Source organism: Lissotriton vulgaris, chromosome 5 (genome assembly GCF_964263255.1).
Source record: "Lissotriton vulgaris chromosome 5, aLisVul1.2, whole genome shotgun sequence".
Taxonomy (NCBI): domain Eukaryota; kingdom Metazoa; phylum Chordata; class Amphibia; order Caudata; family Salamandridae; genus Lissotriton; species Lissotriton vulgaris.
The window spans coordinates 1,567,331,052-1,567,353,286 of NC_141693.1; the positions used below are offsets into that span (position 1 = coordinate 1,567,331,052).

The following is a 22,235-nucleotide window of genomic DNA, read 5'->3' on the forward strand; positions in this document are numbered from 1 at the left end:
TTAATTGAAATTAGATCTTTCATGAAGTGTCCAGAGGATTGCCTATTCCTCACTCCTGGCCTTCCAACCAGTTTGGATAGATAGACTGATAAGAAAGCATTTCTTACTCCTAAAGTTTCAGCCGTCTCAAGTGTATGAGTGTTTACATTTGTCTGCCCCACAGAGACAGATCACTTCTAATAAGTGAGTTCTCTATCTGTCACTGATTGCGGACATACTCTCTAGAGCTTTCAGTATGGTCATAAATGTGAATACTCTTATGTTCTCAAATCAAAATGGAGTTTTTCCTACTTTCAAGAAAAGTGTCTTAAGCATGCTCTTCGATTTGTGCACGCATGTAGTCATTCAAATGCAACTGCATTTCCATACAGAGTCTCAAAATCATAGATATCGTCATACCGCAGTAAGAATACATGTTGCGATTTACAAACTGCAGGCAGGCCGGCCTTGTAGCTCAGTGGCAGAGCACTGGTCTTGTAAACCAGGGGTCATGAGTTCAAGCCTCATCAGGGCCTTTTTATATGTGTGTTTCTGTATGTTGTTTTCGAGTCATTCTTTCTAGGACTCACACCTTGTCTTAAGTTTGCTTATTGACAAGCTTCCCTTTCCTGCTTTCATCTTATCAAGAAGACTTCATGAAAACCATTGAACCATAAACTATTGCCTCACCCCTTCCGATCGCCTGACGAACGCCTGACAAACGCCATTCTCACCCCGCCGGGCAAGCCCTGCCGGGCAAAGCCAAATAAGCCATGCATATTTAAAGTTCCTTTGAAAGGCAGAGCGAGGACTAGGACGTCTGTTCCGACTGAGTCTGCATCCACAGAAAGGATGAAATAAGGCTCTAGAAATTTCACCAAGGAGATATGAACTTCATCCCCCTTAAAATACTTTTTCTCCCAGATACCCCGGCTCTTAGTCAAATGAGGTTAATCTTCAAAACCCCACCCCCACTAACCATAAATATTCACCTCTCCTGCTGTCCATTCAATTGATACAAGGTATCTTGTACATGGAGAGAATGTGAGAAAAAGCAGAATTGCTTCATAGATTTGGTGACCTTGGATGGGTGGGCTGGATAAAGAAGTGAACTTGGTTTCCGGAAAGGGAGTATCATGATGGGAATGAGGAAAAGAGAACATGGACCACATTCACAGGTTAGAGAAATAAATGTAATAGGTTCAATGGTTTTGAAAAGCTAACTTTGAGCAGGAATTGTTTTTTAAAATTGCAAAGAATTGAAAAAGTCAATGTGGGATTGGAGGCACAATCTGAGCAGAAAGCACCATAAGCTGCTATGGTGCAACTCTTATGTTGACTAGAAACTTTAATATGATGATGCTCTTCTTTTGATATTTCTTTGAGTTAAATTGTATTGTATGTAGCTGACACAGCACTGTTTGCAGCTCCTCAGTTTATGGTTATCCCGTGACAACAATGTATTCATCATATTTATTATTCTACAAAAGAATTTTTAAATGCACTGATGTGGTGTTTGCATGCTATGCAAGATGGCACATCATGGAAACTTTATAAGGAGCATCGCATATGATATGTGATATTTGGCACCTGGAGGAGTCGGACACGCAGATCCTGAAAAGAAGTAAAGACTCTTTAGCAAAAGCCGTCTTTATTCTGAGTCTAATCTTTACTTTTAGTGAAATGGTTTATGAAAACCAATCAGCTGCTCCAGGTGAGGCTCGAACTCACAACCTCGGCATGGCTCAGTGAAAGTACTGCTGTATAAGTACCGCAAGCTAACCGATTGCGCCACTGGAGCTCACTGTTTTCATTTCTCCCCATTTGAGCCATCTAGTGCAAACCAAGTAGATACTGCACTGCTCCATTATTCACTGAACAAGATCGACTCACATGCTAGCATGTTATCATGACTATTAAAAATACAGTCCAAATGGAATAGATTTGATAATTCTGCTATATCATGTGCTCTGTCTATTGAACACCCCATACATTTGCCGTTCTGACACAGTCTAGGATAAACTTATGCTTATTTTTAATTAGCACATAGTTAGAATTTCCCCAAAAATGAAATATAGGCGCCTAAGGCAGACGAGGTGGCCGAGTGGTTAAGGCGATGGACTGCTAATCCATTGTGCTCTGCACGCGTGGGTTCGAATCCCACCTTCGTCGGAAAGCCATCAGACACTCTTTTTAAGGTGAGCATGTCTCGAAGTACAATTACACTCTCTTTCAAGACACTGCCATAATCCACTAGAAGGGCCCAACTGACTAGTCCATTATGGCATTTTATATCAAATAAAGGGAAGTATTTTGTGCTTAATTGAAATTAGATCTTTCATGAAGTGTCCAGAGGTTTGCCTATTCCTCACTCCTGGCCTTCCAACCAGTTTGGATAGATAGACTGATAAGAAAGCATTTCTTACTCCTAAAGTTTCAGCCGTCTCAAGTGTATGAGTGTTTACATTTGTCTGCCCCACAGAGACAGATCACTTCTAATAAGTGAGTTCTCTATCTGTCACTGATTGCGGACATACTCTCTAGAGCTTTCAGTATGGTCATAAATGTGAATACTCTTATGTTCTCAAATCAAAATGGAGTTTTTCCTACTTTCAAGACAAGTGTCTTAAGCATGCTCTTCGATTTGTGCACGCATGTAGTCATTCAAATGCAACTGCATTTCCATACAGAGTCTCAAAATCATAGATATCGTCATTCCGCAGTAAGAATACATGTTGCGATTTACAAACTGCAGGCAGGCTGGCCTTGTAGCTCAGTGGCAGAGCACTGGTCTTGTAAACCAGGGGTCATGAGTTCAAGCCTCATCAGGGCCTTTTTATATGTGTGTTTCTGTATGTTGTTTTCGAGTCATTCTTTCTAGGACTCACACCTTGTCTTAAGTTTGCTTATTGACAAGCTTCCCTTTCTTGCTTTCATCTTATCAAGAAGACTTCATGAAAACCATTGAACCATAAACTATTTCCTCACCCCTTCCGATCGCCTGACGAACGCCTGACAAACGCCATTCTCACCCCGCCGGGCAAGCCCTGCCGGGCAAAGCCAAATAAGCCATGCAAATTTAAAGTTCCTTTGAAAGGCAGAGCGAGGACTAGGACGTCTGTTCCGACTGAGTCTGCATCCACAGAAAGGATGAAATAAGGCTCTAGAAATTTCACCAAGGAGATATGAACTTCATCCCCCTTAAAATACTTTTTCTCCCAGATACCCCGGCTCTTAGTCAAATGAGGTTAATCTTCAAAACCCCACCCCCACTAACCATAAATATTCACCTCTCCTGCTGTCCATTCAATTGATACAAGGTATCTTGTACATGGAGAGAATGTGAGAAAAAGCAGAATTGCTTCATAGATTTGGTGACCTTGGATGGGTGGGCTGGATAAAGAAGTGAACTTGGTTTCCGGAAAGGGAGTATCATGATGGGAATGAGGAAAAGAGAACATGGACCACATTCACAGGTTAGAGAAATAAATGTAATAGGTTCAATGGTTTTGAAAAGCTAACTTTGAGCAGGAATTGTTTTTTAAAATTGCAAAGAATTGAAAAAGTCAATGTGGGATTGGAGGCACAATCTGAGCAGAAAGCACCATAAGCTGCTATGGTGCAACTCTTATGTTGACTAGAAACTTTAATATGATGATGCTCTTCTTTTGATATTTCTTTGAGTTAAATTGTATTGTATGTAGCTGACACAGCACTGTTTGCAGCTCCTCAGTTTATGGTTATCCCGTGACAACAATGTATTCATCATATTTATTATTCTACAAAAGAATTTTTAAATGCACTGATGTGGTGTTTGCATGCTATGCAAGATGGCACATCATGGAAATTTATAAGGAGCATCGCATATGATATGTGATATTTGGCACCTGGAGGAGTCGGACACGCAGATCCTGAAAAGAAGTAAAGACTCTTTATCAAAAGCCGTCTTTATTCTGAGTCTAATCTTTACTTTTAGTGAAATGATTTATGAAAACCAATCAGCTGCTCCAGGTGAGGCTCGAACTCACAACCTCGGCATGGCTCAGTGCAAGTATTGCTGTATAAGTACCGCGCGCTAACCGATTGCGCCACTGGAGCTCACTGTTTTCATTTCTCCCCATTTGAGCCATCTAGTGCAAACCAAGTAGATACTGCAATGCTCCATTATTCACTGAACAAGATCGACTCACATGCTAGCATGTTATCATGACTATTAAAAATACAGTCCAAATGGAATAGATTTGATAATTCTGCTATATCATGTGCTCTGTCTATTGAACACCCCATACATTTGCCGTTCTGACACAGTCTAGGATAAACTTATGCTTATTTTTAATTAGCACATAGTTAGAATTTCCCCAAAAATGAAATATAGGCCCCTAAGGCAGACGAGGTGGCCGAGTGGTTAAGGCGATGGACTGCTAATCCATTGTGCTCTGCACGCGTGGGTTCGAATCCCACCTTTGTCGGAAAGCCATCAGACACTCTTTTGAAGGTGAGCATGTCTCGAAGTACAATTACACTCTCTTTCAAGACACTGCCATAATCCACTAGAAGGGCCCAACTGACTAGTCCATTATGGCATTTTATGTCAAATAAAGGGAAGTATTTTGTGCTTAATTGAAATTAGATCTTTCATGAAGTGTCCAGAGGATTGCCTATTCCTCACTCCTGGCCTTCCAACCAGTTTGGATAGATAGACTGATAAGAAAGCATTTCTTACTCCTAAAGTTTCAGCCGTCTCAAGTGTATGAGTGTTTACATTTGTCTGCCCCACAGAGACAGATCACTTCTAATAAGTGAGTTCTCTATCTGTCACTGATTGCGGACATACTCTCTAGAGCTTTCAGTATGGTCATAAATGTGAATACTCTTATGTTCTCAAATCAAAATGGAGTTTTTCCTACTTTCAAGAAAAGTGTCTTAAGCATGCTCTTCGATTTGTGCATGCATGTAGTCATTCAAATGCAACTGCATTTCCATACAGAGTCTCAAAATCATAGATATCGTCATACCGCAGTAAGAATACATGTTGCGATTTACAAACTGCAGGCAGGCCGGCCTTGTAGCTCAGTGGCAGAGCACTGGTCTTGTAAACCAGGGGTCATGAGTTCAAGCCTCATCAGGGCCTTTTTATATGTGTGTTTCTGTATGTTGTTTTCGAGTCATTCTTTCTAGGACTCACACCTTGTCTTAAGTTTGCTTATTGACAAGCTTCCCTTTCCTGCTTTCATCTTATCAAGAAGACTTCATGAAAACCATTGAACCATAAACTATTGCCTCACCCCTTCCGATCGCCTGACGAACGCCTGACAAACGCCATTCTCACCCCGCCGGGCAAGCCCTGCCGGGCAAAGCCAAATAAGCCATGCATATTTAAAGTTCCTTTGAAAGGCAGAGCGAGGACTAGGACGTCTGTTCCGACTGAGTCTGCATCCACAGAAAGGATGAAATAAGGCTCTAGAAATTTCACCAAGGAGATATGAACTTCATCCCCCTTAAAATACTTTTTCTCCCAGATACCCCGGCTCTTAGTCAAATGAGGTTAATCTTCAAAACCCCACCCCCACTAACCATAAATATTCACCTCTCCTGCTGTCCATTCAATTGATACAAGGTATCTTGTACATGGAGAGAATGTGAGAAAAAGCAGAATTGCTTCATAGATTTGGTGACCTTGGATGGGTGGGCTGGATAAAGAAGTGAACTTGGTTTCCGGAAAGGGAGTATCATGATGGGAATGAGGAAAAGAGAACATGGACCACATTCACAGGTTAGAGAAATAAATGTAATAGGTTCAATGGTTTTGAAAAGCTAACTTTGAGCAGGAATTGTTTTTTAAAATTGCAAAGAATTAAAAAAGTCAATGTGGGATTGGAGGCACAATCTGAGCAGAAAGCACCATAAGCTGCTATGGTGCAACTCTTATGTTGACTAGACACTTTAATATGATGATGCTCTTCTTTTGATATTTCTTTGAGTTAAATTGCATTGTATGTAGCTGACACAGCACTGTTTGCAGCTCCTCAGTTTATGGTTATCCCGTGACAACAATGTATTCATCATATTTATTATTCTACAAAAGAATTTTTAAATGCACTGATGTGGTGTTTGCATGCTATGCAAGATGGCACATCATGGAAACTTTATAAGGAGCATCGCATATGATATGTGATATTTGGCACCTGGAGGAGTCGGACACGCAGATCCTGAAAAGAAGTAAAGACTCTTTAGCAAAAGCCGTCTTTATTCTGAGTCTAATCTTTACTTTTAGTGAAATGATTTATGAAAACCAATCTGCTGCTCCAGGTGAGGCTCGAACTCACAACCTCGGCATGGCTCAGTGCAAGTACTGCTGTATAAGTACTGCGCGCTAACCGATTGCGCCACTGGAGCTCACTGTTTTCATTTCTTCCCATTGTAGCCATCTAGTGCAAACCAAGTAGATACTGCACTGCTCCATTATTCACTGAACAAGATCGACTCACATGCTAGCATGTTATCATGACTATTAAAAATACAGTCCAAATGGAATAGATTTGATAATTCTGCTATATCATGTGCTCTGTCTATTGAACACCCCATACATTTGCCGTTCTGACACAGTCTAGGATAAACTTATGCTTATTTTTAATTAGCACATAGTTAGAATTTCCCCAAAAATGAAATATAGGCCCCTAAGGCAGATGAGGTGGCCGAGTGGTTAAGGCGATGGACTGCTAATCCATTGTGCTCTGCACGCGTGGGTTCGAATCCCACCTTCGTGGGAAAGCCATCAGACACTCTTTTGAAGGTGAGCATGTCTCGAAGTACATTTACACTCTCTTTCAAGACACTGCCATAATCCACTAGAAGGGCCCAACTGACTAGTCCATTATGGCATTTTATGTCAAATAAAGGGAAGTATTTTGTGCTTAATTGAAATTAGATCTTTCATGAAGTGTCCAGAGGATTGCCTATTCCTCACTCCTGGCCTTCCAACCAGTTTGGATAGATAGACTGATAAGAAAGCATTTCTTACTCCTAAAGTTTCAGCCGTCTCAAGTGTATGAGTGTTTACATTTGTCTGCCCCACAGAGACAGATCACTTCTAATAAGTGAGTTCTCTATCTGTCACTGATTGCGGACATACTCTCTAGAGCTTTCAGTATGGTCATAAATGTGAATACTCTTATGTTCTCAAATCAAAATGGAGTTTTTCCTACTTTCAAGAAAAGTGTCTTAAGCATGCTCTTCGATTTGTGCACGCATGTAGTCATTCAAATGCAACTGCATTTCCATACAGAGTCTCAAAATCATAGATATTGTCATACCGCAGTAAGAATACATGTTGCGATTTACAAACTGCAGGCAGGCCGGCCTTGTAGCTCAGTGGCAGAGCACTGGTCTTGTAAACCAGGGGTCATGAGTTCAAGCCTCATCAGGGCCTTTTTATATGTGTGTTTCTGTATGTTGTTTTCGAGTCATTCTTTCTAGGACTCACACCTTGTCTTAAGTTTGCTTATTGACAAGCTTCCCTTTCCTGCTTTCATCTTATCAAGAAGACTTCATGAAAACCATTGAATCATAAACTATTGCCTCACCCCTTCCGATCGCCTGACGAACGCCTGACAAACGCCATTCTCACCCCGCCGGGCAAGCCCTGCCGGGCAAAGCCAAATAAGCCATGCATATTTAAAGTTCCTTTGAAAGGCAGAGCGAGGACTAGGACGTCTGTTCCGACTGAGTCTGCATCCACAGAAAGGATGAAATAAGGCTCTAGAAATTTCACCAAGGAGATATGAACTTCATCCCCCTTAAAATACTTTTTCTCCCAGATACCCCGGCTCTTAGTCAAATGAGGTTAATCTTCAAAACCCCACCCCCACTAACCATAAATATTCACCTCTCCTGCTGTCCATTCAATTGATACAAGGTATCTTGTACATGGAGAGAATGTGAGAAAAAGCAGAATTGCTTCATAGATTTGGTGACCTTGGATGGGTGGGCTGGATAAAGAAGTGAACTTGGTTTCCGGAAAGGGAGTATCATGATGGGAATGAGGAAAAGAGAACATGGACCACATTCACAGGTTAGAGAAATAAATGTAATAGGTTCAATGGTTTTGAAAAGCTAACTTTGAGCAGGAATTGTTTTTTAAAACTGCAAAGAATTGAAAAAGTCAATGTGGGATTGGAGGCACAATCTGAGCAGAAAGCACCATAAGCTGCTATGGTGCAACTCTTATGTTGACTAGAAACTTTAATATGATGATGCTCTTCTTTTGATATTTCTTTGAGGTAAATTGTATTGTATGTAGCTGACACAGCACTGTTTGCAGCTCCTCAGTTTATGGTTATCCCGTGACAACAATGTATTCATCATATTTATTATTCTACAAAAGAATTTTTAAATGCACTGATGTGGTGTTTGCATGCTATGCAAGATGGCACATCATGGAAACTTTATAAGGAGCATCGCATATGATATGTGATATTTGGCACCTGGAGGAGTCGGACACGCAGATCCTGAAAAGAAGTAAAGACTCTTTAGCAAAAGCCGTCTTTATTCTGAGTCTAATCTTTACTTTTAGTGAAATGGTTTATGAAAACCAATCAGCTGCTCCAGGTGAGGCTCGAACTCACAACCTCGGCATGGCTCAGTGCAAGTACTGCTGTATAAGTACCGCGCGCTAACCGATTGCGCCACTGGAGCTCACTGTTTTCATTTCTCCCCATTTGAGCCATCTAGTGCAAACCAAGTAGATACTGCACTGCTCCATTATTCACTGAACAAGATCGACTCACATGCTAGCATGTTATCATGACTATTAAAAATACAGTCCAAATGGAATAGATTTGATAATTCTGCTATATCATGTGCTCTGTCTATTGAACACCCCATACATTTGCCGTTCTGACACAGTCTAGGATAAACTTATGCTTATTTTTAATTAGCACATAGTTAGAATTTCCCCAAAAATGAAATATAGGCCCCTAAGGCAGACGAGGTGGCCGAGTGGTTAAGACGATGGACTGCTAATCCATTGTGCTCTGCACGCGTGGGTTCGAATCCCACCTTCGTCGGAAAGCCATCAGACACTCTTTTTAAGGTGAGCATGTCTCGAAGTACAATTACACTCTCTTTCAAGACACTGCCATAATCCACTAGAAGGGCCCAACTGACTAGTCCATTATGGCATTTTATGTCAAATAAAGGGAAGTATTTTGTGCTTAATTGAAATTAGATCTTTCATGAAGTGTCCAGAGGTTTGCCTATTCCTCACTCCTGGCCTTCCAACCAGTTTGGATAGATAGACTGATAAGAAAGCATTTCTTACTCCTAAAGTTTCAGCCGTCTCAAGTGTATGAGTGTTTACATTTGTCTGCCCCACAGAGACAGATCACTTCTAATAAGTGAGTTCTCTATCTGTCACTGATTGCGGACATACTCTCTAGAGCTTTCAGTATGGTCATAAATGTGAATACTCTTATGTTCTCAAATCAAAATGGAGTTTTTCCTACTTTCAAGAAAAGTGTCTTAAGCATGCTCTTCGATTTGTGCACGCATGTAGTCATTCAAATGCAACTGCATTTCCATACAGAGTCTCAAAATCATAGATATCGTCATACCGCAGTAAGAATACATGTTGCGATTTACAAACTGCAGGCAGGCTGGCCTTGTAGCTCAGTGGCAGAGCACTGGTCTTGTAAACCAGGGGTCATGAGTTCAAGCCTCATCAGGGCCTTTTTATATGTGTGTTTCTGTATGTTGTTTTCGAGTCATTCTTTCTAGGACTCACACCTTGTCTTAAGTTTGCTTATTGACAAGCTTCCCTTTCCTGCTTTCATCTTATCAAGAAGACTTCATGAAAACCATTGAACCATAAACTATTGCCTCACCCCTTCCGATCGCCTGACGAACGCCTGACAAACGCCATTCTCACCCCGCCGGGCAAGCCCCGCCGGGCAAAGCCAAATAAGCCATGCATATTTAAAGTTCCTTTGAAAGGCAGAGCGAGGACTAGGACGTCTGTTCCGACTGAGTCTGCATCCACAGAAAGGATGAAATAAGGCTCTAGAAATTTCACCAAGGAGATATGAACTTCATCCCCCTTAAAATACTTTTTCTCCCAGATACCCCGGCTCTTAGTCAAATGAGGTTAATCTTCAAAACCCCACCCCCACTAACCATAAATATTCACCTCTCCTGCTGTCCATTCAATTGATACAAGGTATCTTGTACATGGAGAGAATGTGAGAAAAAGCAGAATTGCTTCATAGATTTGGTGACCTTGGATGGGTGGGCTGGATAAAGAAGTGAACTTGGTTTCCGGAAAGGGAGTATCATGATGGGAATGAGGAAAAGAGAACATGGACCACATTCACAGGTTAGAGAAATAAATGTAATAGGTTCAATGGTTTTGAAAAGCTAACTTTGACCAGGAATTGTTTTTTAAAATTGCAAAGAATTGAAAAAGTCAATGTGGGATTGGAGGCACAATCTGAGCAGAAAGCACCATAAGCTGCTATGGTGCAACTCTTATGTTGACTAGAAACTTTAATATGATGATGCTCTTCTTTTGATATTTCTTTGAGTTAAATTGTATTGTATGTAGCTGACACAGCACTGTTTGCAGCTCCTCAGTTTATGGTTATCCCGTGACAACAATGTATTCATCATATTTATTATTCTACAAAAGAATTTTTAAATGCACTGATGTGGTGTTTGCATGCTATGCAAGATGGCACATCATGGAAACTTTATAAGGAGCATCGCATATGATATGTGATATTTGGCACCTGGAGGAGTCGGACACGCAGATCCTGAAAAGAAGTAAAGACTCTTTAGCAAAAGCCGTCTTTATTCTGAGTATAATCTTTACTTTTAGTGAAATGATTTATGAAAACCAATCAGCTGCTCCAGGTGAGGCTCGAACTCACAACCTCGGCATGGCTCAGTGCAAGTACTGCTGTATAAGTACCGCGCGCTAACCGATTGCGCCACTGGAGCTCACTGTTTTCATTTCTCCCCATTTGAGCCATCTAGTGCAAACCAAGTAGATACTACACTGCTCCATTATTCACTGAACAAGATCGACTCACATGCTAGCATGTTATCATGACTATTAAAAATACAGTCCAAATGGAATAGATTTGATAATTCTGCTATATCATGTGCTCTGTCTATTGAACACCCCATACATTTGCCGTTCTGACACAGTCTAGGATAAACTTATGCTTATTTTTAATTAGCACATAGTTAGAATTTCCCCAAAAATGAAATATAGGCCCCTAAGGCAGACGAGGTGGCCGAGTGGTTAAGGCGATGGACTGCTAATCCATTGTGCTCTGCACGCGTGGGTTCGAATCCCACCTTCGTCGGAAAGCCATCAGACACTCTTTTGAAGGTGAGCATGTCTCAAAGTACAATTACACTCTCTTTCAAGACACTGCCATAATCCACTAGAAGGGCCCAACTGACTAGTCCATTATGGCATTTTATGTCAAATAAAGGGAAGTATTTTGTGCTTAATTGAAATTAGATCTTTCATGAAGTGTCCAGAGGATTGCCTATTCCTCACTCCTGGCCTTCCAACCAGTTTGGATAGATAGACTGATAAGAAAGCATTTCTTACTCCTAAAGTTTCAGCCGTCTCAAGTGTATGAGTGTTTACATTTGTCTGCCCCACAGAGACAGATCACTTCTAATAAGTGAGTTCTCTATCTGTCACTGATTGCGGACATACTCTCTAGAGCTTTCAGTATGGTCATAAATGTGAATACTCTTATGTTCTCAAATCAAAATGGAGTTTTTCCTACTTTCAAGAAAAGTGTCTTAAGCATGCTCTTCGATTTGTGCACGCATGTAGTCATTCAAATGCAACTGCATTTCCATACAGAGTCTCAAAATCATAGATATCGTCATACCGCAGTAAGAATACATGTTGCGATTTACAAACTGCAGGCAGGCCGGCCTTGTAGCTCAGTGGCAGAGCACTGGTCTTGTAAACCAGGGGTCATGAGTTCAAGCCTCATCAGGGCCTTTTTATATGTGTGTTTCTGTATGTTGTTTTCGAGTCATTCTTTCTAGGACTCACACCTTGTCTTAAGTTTGCTTATTGACAAGCTTCCCTTTCCTGCTTTCATCTTATCAAGAAGACTTCATGAAAACCATTGAACCATAAACTATTGCCTCACCCCTTCCGATCGCCTGACGAACGCCTGACAAACGCCATTCTCACCCCGCCGGGCAAGCATTCTCACCCCGCCGGGCAAGCCCTGCCGGGCAAAGCCAAATAAGCCATGCATATTTAAAGTTCCTTTGAAAGGCAGAGCGAGGACTAGGACGTCTGTTCCGACTGAGTCTGCATCCACAGAAAGGATGAAATAAGGCTCTAGAAATTTCACCAAGGAGATATGAACTTCATCCCCCTTAAAATACTTTTTCTCCCAGATACCCCGGCTCTTAGTCAAATGAGGTTAATCTTCAAAACCCCACCCCCACTAACCATAAATATTCACCTCTCCTGCTGTCCATTCAATTGATACAAGGTATCTTGTACATGGAGAGAATGTGAGAAAAAGCAGAATTGCTTCATAGATTTGGTGACCTTGGATGGGTGGGCTGGATAAAGAAGTGAACTTGGTTTCCGGAAAGGGAGTATCATGATGGGAATGAGGAAAAGAGAACATGGACCACATTCACAGGTTAGAGAAATAAATGTAATAGGTTCAATGGTTTTGAAAAGCTAACTTTGACCAGGAATTGTTTTTTAAAATTGCAAAGAATTGAAAAAGTCAATGTGGGATTGGAGGCACAATCTGAGCAGAAAGCACCATAAGCTGCTATGGTGCAACTCTTATGTTGACTAGAAACTTTAATATGATGATGCTCTTCTTTTGATATTTCTTTGAGTTAAATTGTATTGTATGTAGCTGACACAGCACTGTTTGCAGCTCCTCAGTTTATGGTTATCCCGTGACAACAATGTATTCATCATATTTATTATTCTACAAAAGAATTTTTAAATGCACTGATGTGGTGTTTGCATGCTATGCAAGATGGCACATCATGGAAACTTTATAAGGAGCATCGCATATGATATGTGATATTTGGCACCTGGAGGAGTCGGACACGCAGATCCTGAAAAGAAGTAAAGACTCTTTAGCAAAAGCCGTCTTTATTCTGAGTCTAATCTTTACTTTTAGTGAAATGGTTTATGAAAACCAATCAGCTGCTCCAGGTGAGGCTCGAACTCACAACCTCGGCATGGCTCAGTGCAAGTACTGCTGTATAAGTACCGCGCGCTAACCGATTGCGCCACTGGAGCTCACTGTTTTCATTTCTCCCCATTTGAGCCATCTAGTGCAAACCAAGTAGATACTGCACTGCTCCATTATTCACTGAACAAGATCGACTCACATGCTAGCATGTTATCATGACTATTAAAAATACAGTCCAAATGGAATAGATTTGATAATTCTGCTATATCATGTGCTCTGTCTATTGAACACCCCATACATTTGCCGTTCTGACACAGTCTAGGATAAACTTATGCTTATTTTTAATTAGCACATAGTTAGAATTTCCCCAAAAATGAAATATAGGCCCCTAAGGCAGACGAGGTGGCCGAGTGGTTAAGGCGATTGACTGCTAATCCATTGTGCTCTGCACGCGTGGGTTCTAATCCCACCTTCGTCGGAAAGCCATCAGACACTCTTTTTAAGGTGAGCATGTCTCGAAGTACAATTACACTCTCTTTCAAGACACTGCCATAATCCACTAGAAGGGCCCAACTGACTAGTCCATTATGGCATTTTATGTCAAATAAAGGGAAGTATTTTGTGCTTAATTGAAATTAGATCTTTCATGAAGTGTCCAGAGGATTGCCTATTCCTCACTCCTGGCCTTCCAACCAGTTTGGATAGATAGACTGATAAGAAAGCATTTCTTACTCCTAAAGTTTCAGCCGTCTCAAGTGTATGAGTGGATGACAACCAGCCGCCTGAAACTGAACTCGGACAAGACGGAGGTCCTCATCCTGGGCTCCTCTCCCTCCGCCTGGGACGACTCCTGGTGGCCTCCCGCCCTGGGCACCGCTCCCAAACCGACTGACCATGCACGAAACCTGGGCTTCATCCTGGACTCCTCCCTCTCCATGACCAAGCAAGTCAGCAGCGTCTCCTCGGCGTGCTTCAACGTCCTACGCATGCTACGGAAGATCTTCTGGTGGATCCCCACAGAGACCAGGAAGACCGTCACCCAGGCCCTCGTCACCAGCCGACTGGACTACGGCAACGCCCTCTACGCCGGGACCACCGCCAAGCTCCAGAAGAGACTCCAGCGGATCCAAAACGCCTCAGCCAGACTCATCCTCGACATCCCACGATCCAGCCACATCTCCGGACATCTCAGAGACCTTCACTGGCTCCCCATCAACAAGAGAATCACCTTCCGCCTCCTCACCCACGCACACAAAGCCCTACACGACCAAGGCCCGAGCTACCTCAACAGCCGAGTCAACTTCTACGCTCCCAAACGCCACCTCCGATCAGCCAACCACGCCCTCGCCGCCGTCCCCCGCATCCGAAGAGCGACTACAGGAGGAAGGTCCTTCTCCTACCTGGCCGCCAAGACCTGGAACTCCCTCCCGTCCGACCTGCGCCTGACCCAAGACCACCTCTCCTTCAGGAAGAAGCTGAAGACCTGGCTGTTCGAGCAGTAGCGGCACCCCCCCCCCCCCCCCCCAGCGCCTTGAGACCCTACGGGTATGTAGCGCGCTTTATAAGTGTCAATGATTGATTGATTGATTGATTGATACATTTGTCTGCCCCACAGAGACAGATCACTTCTAATAAGTGAGTTCTCTATCTGTCACTGATTGCGGACATACTCTCTAGAGCTTTCAGTATGGTCATAAATGTGAATACTCTTATGTTCTCAAATCAAAATGGAGTTTTTCCTACTTTCAAGAAAAGTGTCTTAAGCATGCTCTTCGATTTGTGCACGCATGTAGTCATTCAAATGCAACTGCATTTCCATACAGAGTCTCAAAATCATAGATATCGTCATACCGCAGTAAGAATACATGTTGCGATTTACAAATTGCAGGCAGGCCGGCCTTGTAGCTCAGTGGCAGAGCACTGGTCTTGTAAACCAGGGGTCATGAGTTCAAGCCTCATCAGGGCCTTTTTATATGTGTGTTTCTGTATGTTGTTTTCGAGTCATTCTTTCTAGGACTCACACCTTGTCTTAAGTTTGCTTATTGACAAGCTTCCCTTTCCTGCTTTCATCTTATCAAGAAGACTTCATGAAAACCTTTGAACCATAAACTATTGCCTCACCCCTTCCGATCGCCTGACGAACGCCTGACAAACGCCATTCTCACCCCGCCGGGCAAGCCCTGCCGGGCAAAGCCAAATAAGCCATGCATATTTAAAGTTCCTTTGAAAGGCAGAGCGAGGACTAGGACGTCTGTTCCGACTGAGTCTGCATCCACAGAAAGGATGAAATAAGGCTCTAGAAATTTCACCAAGGAGATATGAACTTCATCCCCCTTAAAATACTTTTTCTCCCAGATTCCCCGGCTCTTAGTCAAATGAGGTTAATCTTCAAAACCCCACCCCCACTAACCATAAATATTCACCTCTCCTGCTGTCCATTCAATTGATACAAGGTATCTTGTACATGGAGAGAATGTGAGAAAAAGCAGAATTGCTTCATAGATTTGGTGACCTTGGATGGGTGGGCTGGATAAAGAAGTGAACTTGGTTTCCGGAAAGGGAGTATCATGATGGGAATGAGGAAAAGAGAACATGGACCACATTCACAGGTTAGAGAAATAAATGTAATAGGTTCAATGGTTTTGAAAAGCTAACTTTGAGCAGGAATTGTTTTTTAAAATTGCAAAGAATTGAAAAAGTCAATGTGGGATTGGAGGCACAATCTGAGCAGAAAGCACCATAAGCTGCTATGGTGCAACTCTTATGTTGACTAGAAACTTTAATATGATGATGCTCTTCTTTTGATATTTCTTTGAGTTAAATTGTATTGTATGTAGCTGACACAGCACTGTTTGCAGCTCCTCAGTTTATGGTTATCCCGTGACAACAATGTATTCATCATATTTATTATTCTACAAAAGAATTTTTAAATGCACTGATGTGGTGTTTGCATGCTATGCAAGATGGCACATCATGGAAACTTTATAAGGAGCATCGCGTATGATATGTGATATTTGGCACCTGGAGGAGTCGGACACGCAGATCCTGAAAAGAAGTAAAGACTCTTTAGCAAAAGCCATCTTTATTCTGAGTCTAATCTTTACTTTTAGTGAAATGATTTATGAAAACCAATCAGCTGCTCCAGGTGAGGCTCGAACTCACAACCTCGGCATGGCTCAGTGCAAGTACTGCTGTATAAGTACCGCGCGCTAACCGATTGCGCCACTGGAGCTCACTGTTTTCATTTCTCCCCATTTGAGCCATCTAGTGCAAACCAAGTAGATACTGCACTGCTCCATTATTCACTGAACAAGATCGACTCACATGCTAGCATGTTATCATGACTATTAAAAATACAGTCCAAATGGAATAGATTTGATAATTCTGCTATATCATGTGCTCTGTCTATTGAACACCCCATACATTTGCCGTTCTGACACAGTCTAGGATAAACTTATGCTTATTTTTAATTAGCACATAGTTAGAATTTCCCCAAAAATGAAATATAGGCCCCTAAGGCAGACGAGGTGGCCGAGTGGTTAAGGCGATGGACTGCTAATCCATTGTGCTCTGCACGCGTGGGTTCGAATCCCACCTTCGTCGGAAAGCCATCAGACACTCTTTTGAAGGTGAGCATGTCTCGAAGTACAATTACACTCTCTTTCAAGACACTGCCATAATCCACTAGAAGGGCCCAACTGACTAGTCCATTATGGCATTTTATGTCAAATAAAGGGAAGTATTTTGTGCTTAATTGAAATTAGATCTTTCATGAAGTGTCCAGAGGATTGCCTATTCCTCACTCCTGGCCTTCCAACCAGTTTGGATAGATAGACTGATAAGAAAGCATTTCTTACTCCTAAAGTTTCAGCCGTCTCAAGTGTATGAGTGTTTACATTTGTCTGCCCCACAGAGACAGATCACTTCTAATAAGTGAGTTCTCTATCTGTCACTGATTGCGGACATACTCTCTAGAGCTTTCAGTATGGTCATAAATGTGAATACTCTTATGTTCTCAAATCAAAATGGAGTTTTTCCTACTTTCAAGAAAAGTGTCTTAAGCATGCTCTTCGATTTGTGCACGCATGTAGTCATTCAAATGCAACTGCATTTCCATACAGAGTCTCAAAATCATAGATATTGTCATACCGCAGTAAGAATACATGTTGCGATTTACAAACTGCAGGCAGGCCGGCCTTGTAGCTCAGTGGCAGAGCACTGGTCTTGTAAACCAGGGGTCATGAGTTCAAGCCTCATCAGGGCCTTTTTATATGTGTGTTTCTGTATGTTGTTTTCGAGTCATTCTTTCTAGGACTCACACCTTGTCTTAAGTTTGCTTATTGACAAGCTTCCCTTTCCTGCTTTCATCTTATCAAGAAGACTTCATGAAAACCATTGAACCATAAACTATTGCCTCACCCCTTCCGATCGCCTGACGAACGCCTGACAAACGCCATTCTCACCCCGCCGGGCAAGCCCTGCCGGGCAAAGCCAAATAAGCCATGCATATTTAAAGTTCCTTTGAAAGGCAGAGCGAGGACTAGGACGTCTGTTCCGACTGAGTCTGCATCCACAGAAAGGATGAAATAAGGCTCTAGAAATTTCACCAAGGAGATATGAACTTCATCCCCCTTAAAATACTTTTTCTCCCAGATACCCCGGCTCTTAGTCAAATGAGGTTAATCTTCAAAACCCCACCCCCACTAACCATAAATATTCACCTCTCCTGCTGTCCATTCAATTGATACAAGGTATCTTGTACATGGAGAGAATGTGAGAAAAAGCAGAATTGCTTCATAGATTTGGTGACCTTGGATGGGTGGGCTGGATAAAGAAGTGAACTTGGTTTCCGGAAAGGGAGTATCATGATGGGAATGAGGAAAAGAGAACATGGACCACATTCACAGGTTAGAGAAATAAATGTAATAGGTTCAATGGTTTTGAAAAGCTAACTTTGAGCAGGAATTGTTTTTTAAAATTGCAAAGAATTGAAAAAGTCAATGTGGGATTGGAGGCACAATCTGAGCAGAAAGCACCATAAGCTGCTATGGTGCAACTCTTATGTTGACTAGAAACTTTAATATGATGATGCTCTTCTTTTGATATTTCTTTGAGTTAAATTGTATTGTATGTAGCTGACACAGCACTGTTTGCAGCTCCTCAGTTTATGGTTATCCCGTGACAACAATGTATTCATCATATTTATTATTCTACAAAAGAATTTTTAAATGCACTGATGTGGTGTTTGCATGCTATGCAAGATGGCACATCATGGAAACTTTATAAGGAGCATCGCATATGATATGTGATATTTGGCACCTGGAGGAGTCGGACACGCAGATCCTGAAAAGAAGTAAAGACTCTTTAGCAAAAGCCGTCTTTATTCTGAGTCTAATCTTTACTTTTAGTGAAATGGTTTATGAAAACCAATCAGCTGCTCCAGGTGAGGCTCGAACTCACAACCTCGGCATGGCTCAGTGCAAGTACTGCTGTATAAGTACCGCAAGCTAACCGATTGCGCCACTGGAGCTCACTGTTTTCATTTCTCCCCATTTGAGCCATCTAGTGCAAACCAAGTAGATACTGCACTGCTCCATTATTCACTGAACAAGATCGACTCACATGCTAGCATGTTATCATGACTATTAAAAATACAGTCCAAATGGAATAGATTTGATAATTCTGCTATATCATGTGCTCTGTCTATTGAACACCCCATACATTTGCCGTTCTGACACAGTCTAGGATAAACTTATGCTTATTTTTAATTAGCACATAGTTAGAATTTCCCCAAAAATGAAATATAGGCCCCTAAGGCAGACGAGGTGGCCGAGTGGTTAAGGCGATGGACTGCTAATCCATTGTGCTCTGCACGCGTGGGTTCGAATCCCACCTTCGTCGGAAAGCCATCAGACACTCTTTTTAAGGTGAGCATGTCTCGAAGTACAATTACACTCTCTTTCAAGACACTGCCATAATCCACTAGAAGGGCCCAACTGACTAGTCCATTATGGCATTTTATATCAAATAAAGGGAAGTATTTTGTGCTTAATTGAAATTAGATCTTTCATGAAGTGTCCAGAGGTTTGCCTATTCCTCACTCCTGGCCTTCCAACCAGTTTGGATAGATAGACTGATAAGAAAGCATTTCTTACTCCTAAAGTTTCAGCCGTCTCAAGTGTATGAGTGTTTACATTTGTCTGCCCCACAGAGACAGATCACTTCTAATAAGTGAGTTCTCTATCTGTCACTGATTGCGGACATACTCTCTAGAGCTTTCAGTATGGTCATAAATGTGAATACTCTTATGTTCTCAAATCAAAATGGAGTTTTTCCTACTTTCAAGACAAGTGTCTTAAGCATGCTCTTCGATTTGTGCACGCATGTAGTCATTCAAATGCAACTGCATTTCCATACAGAGTCTCAAAATCATAGATATCGTCATACCGCAGTAAGAATACATGTTGCGATTTACAAACTGCAGGCAGGCTGGCCTTGTAGCTCAGTGGCAGAGCACTGGTCTTGTAAACCAGGGGTCATGAGTTCAAGCCTCATCAGGGCCTTTTTATATGTGTGTTTCTGTATGTTGTTTTCAAGTCATTCTTTCTAGGACTCACACCTTGTCTTAAGTTTGCTTATTGACAAGCTTCCCTTTCCTGCTTTCATCTTATCAAGAAGACTTCATGAAAACCATTGAACCATAAACTATTTCCTCACCCCTTCCGATCGCCTGACGAACGCCTGACAAACGCCATTCTCACCCCGCCGGGCAAGCCCTGCCGGGCAAAGCCAAATAAGCCATGCAAATTTAAAGTTCCTTTGAAAGGCAGAGCGAGGACTAGGACGTCTGTTCCGACTGAGTCTGCATCCACAGAAAGGATGAAATAAGGCTCTAGAAATTTCACCAAGGAGATATGAACTTCATCCCCCTTAAAATACTTTTTCTCCCAGATACCCCGGCTCTTAGTCAAATGAGGTTAATCTTCAAAACCCCACCCCCACTAACCATAAATATTCACCTCTCCTGCTGTCCATTCAATTGATACAAGGTATCTTGTACATGGAGAGAATGTGAGAAAAAGCACAATTGCTTCATAGATTTGGTGACCTTGGATGGGTGGGCTGGATAAAGAAGTGAACTTGGTTTCCGGAAAGGGAGTATCATGATGGGAATGAGGAAAAGAGAACATGGACCACATTCACAGGTTAGAGAAATAAATGTAATAGGTTCAATGGTTTTGAAAAGCTAACTTTGAGCAGGAATTGTTTTTTAAAATTGCAAAGAATTGAAAAAGTCAATGTGGGATTGGAGGCACAATCTGAGCAGAAAGCACCATAAGCTGCTATGGTGCAACTCTTATGTTGACTAGAAACTTTAATATGATGATGCTCTTCTTTTGATATTTCTTTGAGTTAAATTGTATTGTATGTAGCTGACACAGCACTGTTTGCAGCTCCTCAGTTTATGGTTATCCCGTGACAACAATGTATTCATCATATTTATTATTCTACAAAAGAATTTTTAAATGCACTGATGTGGTGTTTGCATGCTATGCAAGATGGCACATCATGGAAACTTTATAAGGAGCATCGCATATGATATGTGATATTTGGCACCTGGAGGAGTCGGACACGCAGATCCTGAAAAGAAGTAAAGACTCTTTAGCAAAAGCCGTCTTTATTCTGAGTCTAATCTTTACTTTTAGTGAAATGATTTATGAAAACCAATCAGCTGCTCCAGGTGAGGCTCGAACTCACAACCTCGGCATGGCTCAGTGCAAGTATTGCTGTATAAGTACCGCGCGCTAACCGATTGCGCCACTGGAGCTCACTGTTTTCATTTCTCCCCATTTGAGCCATCTAGTGCAAACCAAGTAGATACTGCAATGCTCCATTATTCACTGAACAAGATCGACTCACATGCTAGCATGTTATCATGACTATTAAAAATACAGTCCAAATGGAATAGATTTGATAATTCTGCTATATCATGTGCTCTGTCTATTGAACACCCCATACATTTGCCGTTCTGACACAGTCTAGGATAAACTTATGCTTATTTTTAATTAGCACATAGTTAGAATTTCCCCAAAAATGAAATATAGGCCCCTAAGGCAGACGAGGTGGCCGAGTGGTTAAGGCGATTGACTGCTAATCCATTGTGCTCTGCACGCGTGGGTTCTAATCCCACCTTCGTCGGAAAGCCATCAGACACTCTTTTTAAGGTGAGCATGTCTCGAAGTACAATTACACTCTCTTTCAAGACACTGCCATAATCCACTAGAAGGGCCCAACTGACTAGTCCATTATGGCATTTTATGTCAAATAAAGGGAAGTATTTTGTGCTTAATTGAAATTAGATCTTTCATGAAGTGTCCAGAGGATTGCCTATTCCTCACTCCTGGCCTTCCAACCAGTTTGGATAGATAGACTGATAAGAAAGCATTTCTTACTCCTAAAGTTTCAGCCGTCTCAAGTGTATGAGTGTTTACATTTGTCTGCCCCACAGAGACAGATCACTTCTAATAAGTGAGTTCTCTATCTGTCACTGATTGCGGACATACTCTCTAGAGCTTTCAGTATGGTCATAAATGTGAATACTCTTATGTTCTCAAATCAAAATGGAGTTTTTCCTACTTTCAAGAAAAGTGTCTTAAGCATGCTCTTCGATTTGTGCACGCATGTAGTCATTCAAATGCAACTGCATTTCCATACAGAGTCTCAAAATCATAGATATTGTCATACCGCAGTAAGAATACATGTTGCGATTTACAAACTGCAGGCAGGCCGGCCTTGTAGCTCAGTGGCAGAGCACTGGTCTTGTAAACCAGGGGTCATGAGTTCAAGCCTCATCAGGGCCTTTTTATATGTGTGTTTCTGTATGTTGTTTTCGAGTCATTCTTTCTAGGACTCACACCTTGTCTTAAGTTTGCTTATTGACAAGCTTCCCTTTCCTGCTTTCATCTTATCAAGAAGACTTCATGAAAACCATTGAACCATAAACTATTGCCTCACCCCTTCCGATCGCCTGACGAACGCCTGACAAACGCC

The 22,235-nt window shown here is 41.8% G+C and overlaps 28 non-coding genes across 28 annotated transcripts; 19 read left to right on the forward strand and 9 right to left on the reverse strand.

Moving 5' to 3' along the window:
- Positions 1-443: 443 nt before the first annotated feature.
- Positions 444-515, forward strand: TRNAT-UGU (transfer RNA threonine (anticodon UGU)). The gene has a single exon. It is a non-coding gene; the product is annotated as a tRNA-Thr (tRNA).
- Positions 516-1,685: 1,170 nt separating this feature from the next.
- TRNAI-UAU (transfer RNA isoleucine (anticodon UAU)) lies at positions 1,686-1,780 on the reverse strand. The gene is made up of 2 exons: positions 1,743-1,780; positions 1,686-1,721 (listed from the first exon to the last, which is right to left on the reverse strand). It is a non-coding gene; the product is annotated as a tRNA-Ile (tRNA).
- Positions 1,781-2,069: 289 nt separating this feature from the next.
- Positions 2,070-2,151, forward strand: TRNAS-GCU (transfer RNA serine (anticodon GCU)). Its single transcript has one exon. It is a non-coding gene; the product is annotated as a tRNA-Ser (tRNA).
- Positions 2,152-2,741: 590 nt separating this feature from the next.
- TRNAT-UGU (transfer RNA threonine (anticodon UGU)) lies at positions 2,742-2,813 on the forward strand. The gene has a single exon. It is a non-coding gene; the product is annotated as a tRNA-Thr (tRNA).
- Positions 2,814-3,982: 1,169 nt separating this feature from the next.
- On the reverse strand, positions 3,983-4,077 carry TRNAI-UAU (transfer RNA isoleucine (anticodon UAU)). The gene is made up of 2 exons: positions 4,040-4,077; positions 3,983-4,018 (listed from the first exon to the last, which is right to left on the reverse strand). It is a non-coding gene; the product is annotated as a tRNA-Ile (tRNA).
- A 289-nt stretch (positions 4,078-4,366) lies between these two features.
- On the forward strand, positions 4,367-4,448 carry TRNAS-GCU (transfer RNA serine (anticodon GCU)). The gene has a single exon. It is a non-coding gene; the product is annotated as a tRNA-Ser (tRNA).
- Positions 4,449-5,038: 590 nt separating this feature from the next.
- TRNAT-UGU (transfer RNA threonine (anticodon UGU)) lies at positions 5,039-5,110 on the forward strand. The gene has a single exon. It is a non-coding gene; the product is annotated as a tRNA-Thr (tRNA).
- Positions 5,111-6,280: 1,170 nt separating this feature from the next.
- On the reverse strand, positions 6,281-6,375 carry TRNAI-UAU (transfer RNA isoleucine (anticodon UAU)). The gene is made up of 2 exons: positions 6,338-6,375; positions 6,281-6,316 (listed from the first exon to the last, which is right to left on the reverse strand). It is a non-coding gene; the product is annotated as a tRNA-Ile (tRNA).
- Positions 6,376-6,664: 289 nt separating this feature from the next.
- TRNAS-GCU (transfer RNA serine (anticodon GCU)) lies at positions 6,665-6,746 on the forward strand. Its single transcript has one exon. It is a non-coding gene; the product is annotated as a tRNA-Ser (tRNA).
- A 590-nt stretch (positions 6,747-7,336) lies between these two features.
- TRNAT-UGU (transfer RNA threonine (anticodon UGU)) lies at positions 7,337-7,408 on the forward strand. Its single transcript has one exon. It is a non-coding gene; the product is annotated as a tRNA-Thr (tRNA).
- A 1,170-nt stretch (positions 7,409-8,578) lies between these two features.
- TRNAI-UAU (transfer RNA isoleucine (anticodon UAU)) lies at positions 8,579-8,673 on the reverse strand. Its single transcript has 2 exons — positions 8,636-8,673; positions 8,579-8,614 (listed from the first exon to the last, which is right to left on the reverse strand). It is a non-coding gene; the product is annotated as a tRNA-Ile (tRNA).
- A 289-nt stretch (positions 8,674-8,962) lies between these two features.
- On the forward strand, positions 8,963-9,044 carry TRNAS-GCU (transfer RNA serine (anticodon GCU)). Its single transcript has one exon. It is a non-coding gene; the product is annotated as a tRNA-Ser (tRNA).
- A 590-nt stretch (positions 9,045-9,634) lies between these two features.
- TRNAT-UGU (transfer RNA threonine (anticodon UGU)) lies at positions 9,635-9,706 on the forward strand. The gene has a single exon. It is a non-coding gene; the product is annotated as a tRNA-Thr (tRNA).
- A 1,170-nt stretch (positions 9,707-10,876) lies between these two features.
- On the reverse strand, positions 10,877-10,971 carry TRNAI-UAU (transfer RNA isoleucine (anticodon UAU)). The gene is made up of 2 exons: positions 10,934-10,971; positions 10,877-10,912 (listed from the first exon to the last, which is right to left on the reverse strand). It is a non-coding gene; the product is annotated as a tRNA-Ile (tRNA).
- Positions 10,972-11,260: 289 nt separating this feature from the next.
- Positions 11,261-11,342, forward strand: TRNAS-GCU (transfer RNA serine (anticodon GCU)). The gene has a single exon. It is a non-coding gene; the product is annotated as a tRNA-Ser (tRNA).
- A 590-nt stretch (positions 11,343-11,932) lies between these two features.
- TRNAT-UGU (transfer RNA threonine (anticodon UGU)) lies at positions 11,933-12,004 on the forward strand. Its single transcript has one exon. It is a non-coding gene; the product is annotated as a tRNA-Thr (tRNA).
- A 1,192-nt stretch (positions 12,005-13,196) lies between these two features.
- Positions 13,197-13,291, reverse strand: TRNAI-UAU (transfer RNA isoleucine (anticodon UAU)). The gene is made up of 2 exons: positions 13,254-13,291; positions 13,197-13,232 (listed from the first exon to the last, which is right to left on the reverse strand). It is a non-coding gene; the product is annotated as a tRNA-Ile (tRNA).
- Positions 13,292-13,580: 289 nt separating this feature from the next.
- On the forward strand, positions 13,581-13,662 carry TRNAS-GCU (transfer RNA serine (anticodon GCU)). The gene has a single exon. It is a non-coding gene; the product is annotated as a tRNA-Ser (tRNA).
- A 1,417-nt stretch (positions 13,663-15,079) lies between these two features.
- Positions 15,080-15,151, forward strand: TRNAT-UGU (transfer RNA threonine (anticodon UGU)). Its single transcript has one exon. It is a non-coding gene; the product is annotated as a tRNA-Thr (tRNA).
- Positions 15,152-16,321: 1,170 nt separating this feature from the next.
- Positions 16,322-16,416, reverse strand: TRNAI-UAU (transfer RNA isoleucine (anticodon UAU)). The gene is made up of 2 exons: positions 16,379-16,416; positions 16,322-16,357 (listed from the first exon to the last, which is right to left on the reverse strand). It is a non-coding gene; the product is annotated as a tRNA-Ile (tRNA).
- A 289-nt stretch (positions 16,417-16,705) lies between these two features.
- On the forward strand, positions 16,706-16,787 carry TRNAS-GCU (transfer RNA serine (anticodon GCU)). Its single transcript has one exon. It is a non-coding gene; the product is annotated as a tRNA-Ser (tRNA).
- A 590-nt stretch (positions 16,788-17,377) lies between these two features.
- On the forward strand, positions 17,378-17,449 carry TRNAT-UGU (transfer RNA threonine (anticodon UGU)). Its single transcript has one exon. It is a non-coding gene; the product is annotated as a tRNA-Thr (tRNA).
- Positions 17,450-18,619: 1,170 nt separating this feature from the next.
- On the reverse strand, positions 18,620-18,714 carry TRNAI-UAU (transfer RNA isoleucine (anticodon UAU)). The gene is made up of 2 exons: positions 18,677-18,714; positions 18,620-18,655 (listed from the first exon to the last, which is right to left on the reverse strand). It is a non-coding gene; the product is annotated as a tRNA-Ile (tRNA).
- Positions 18,715-19,003: 289 nt separating this feature from the next.
- On the forward strand, positions 19,004-19,085 carry TRNAS-GCU (transfer RNA serine (anticodon GCU)). Its single transcript has one exon. It is a non-coding gene; the product is annotated as a tRNA-Ser (tRNA).
- A 590-nt stretch (positions 19,086-19,675) lies between these two features.
- Positions 19,676-19,747, forward strand: TRNAT-UGU (transfer RNA threonine (anticodon UGU)). The gene has a single exon. It is a non-coding gene; the product is annotated as a tRNA-Thr (tRNA).
- A 1,170-nt stretch (positions 19,748-20,917) lies between these two features.
- TRNAI-UAU (transfer RNA isoleucine (anticodon UAU)) lies at positions 20,918-21,012 on the reverse strand. The gene is made up of 2 exons: positions 20,975-21,012; positions 20,918-20,953 (listed from the first exon to the last, which is right to left on the reverse strand). It is a non-coding gene; the product is annotated as a tRNA-Ile (tRNA).
- A 289-nt stretch (positions 21,013-21,301) lies between these two features.
- TRNAS-GCU (transfer RNA serine (anticodon GCU)) lies at positions 21,302-21,383 on the forward strand. Its single transcript has one exon. It is a non-coding gene; the product is annotated as a tRNA-Ser (tRNA).
- A 590-nt stretch (positions 21,384-21,973) lies between these two features.
- On the forward strand, positions 21,974-22,045 carry TRNAT-UGU (transfer RNA threonine (anticodon UGU)). Its single transcript has one exon. It is a non-coding gene; the product is annotated as a tRNA-Thr (tRNA).
- The last annotated feature ends 190 nt before the right edge of the window (positions 22,046-22,235 follow it).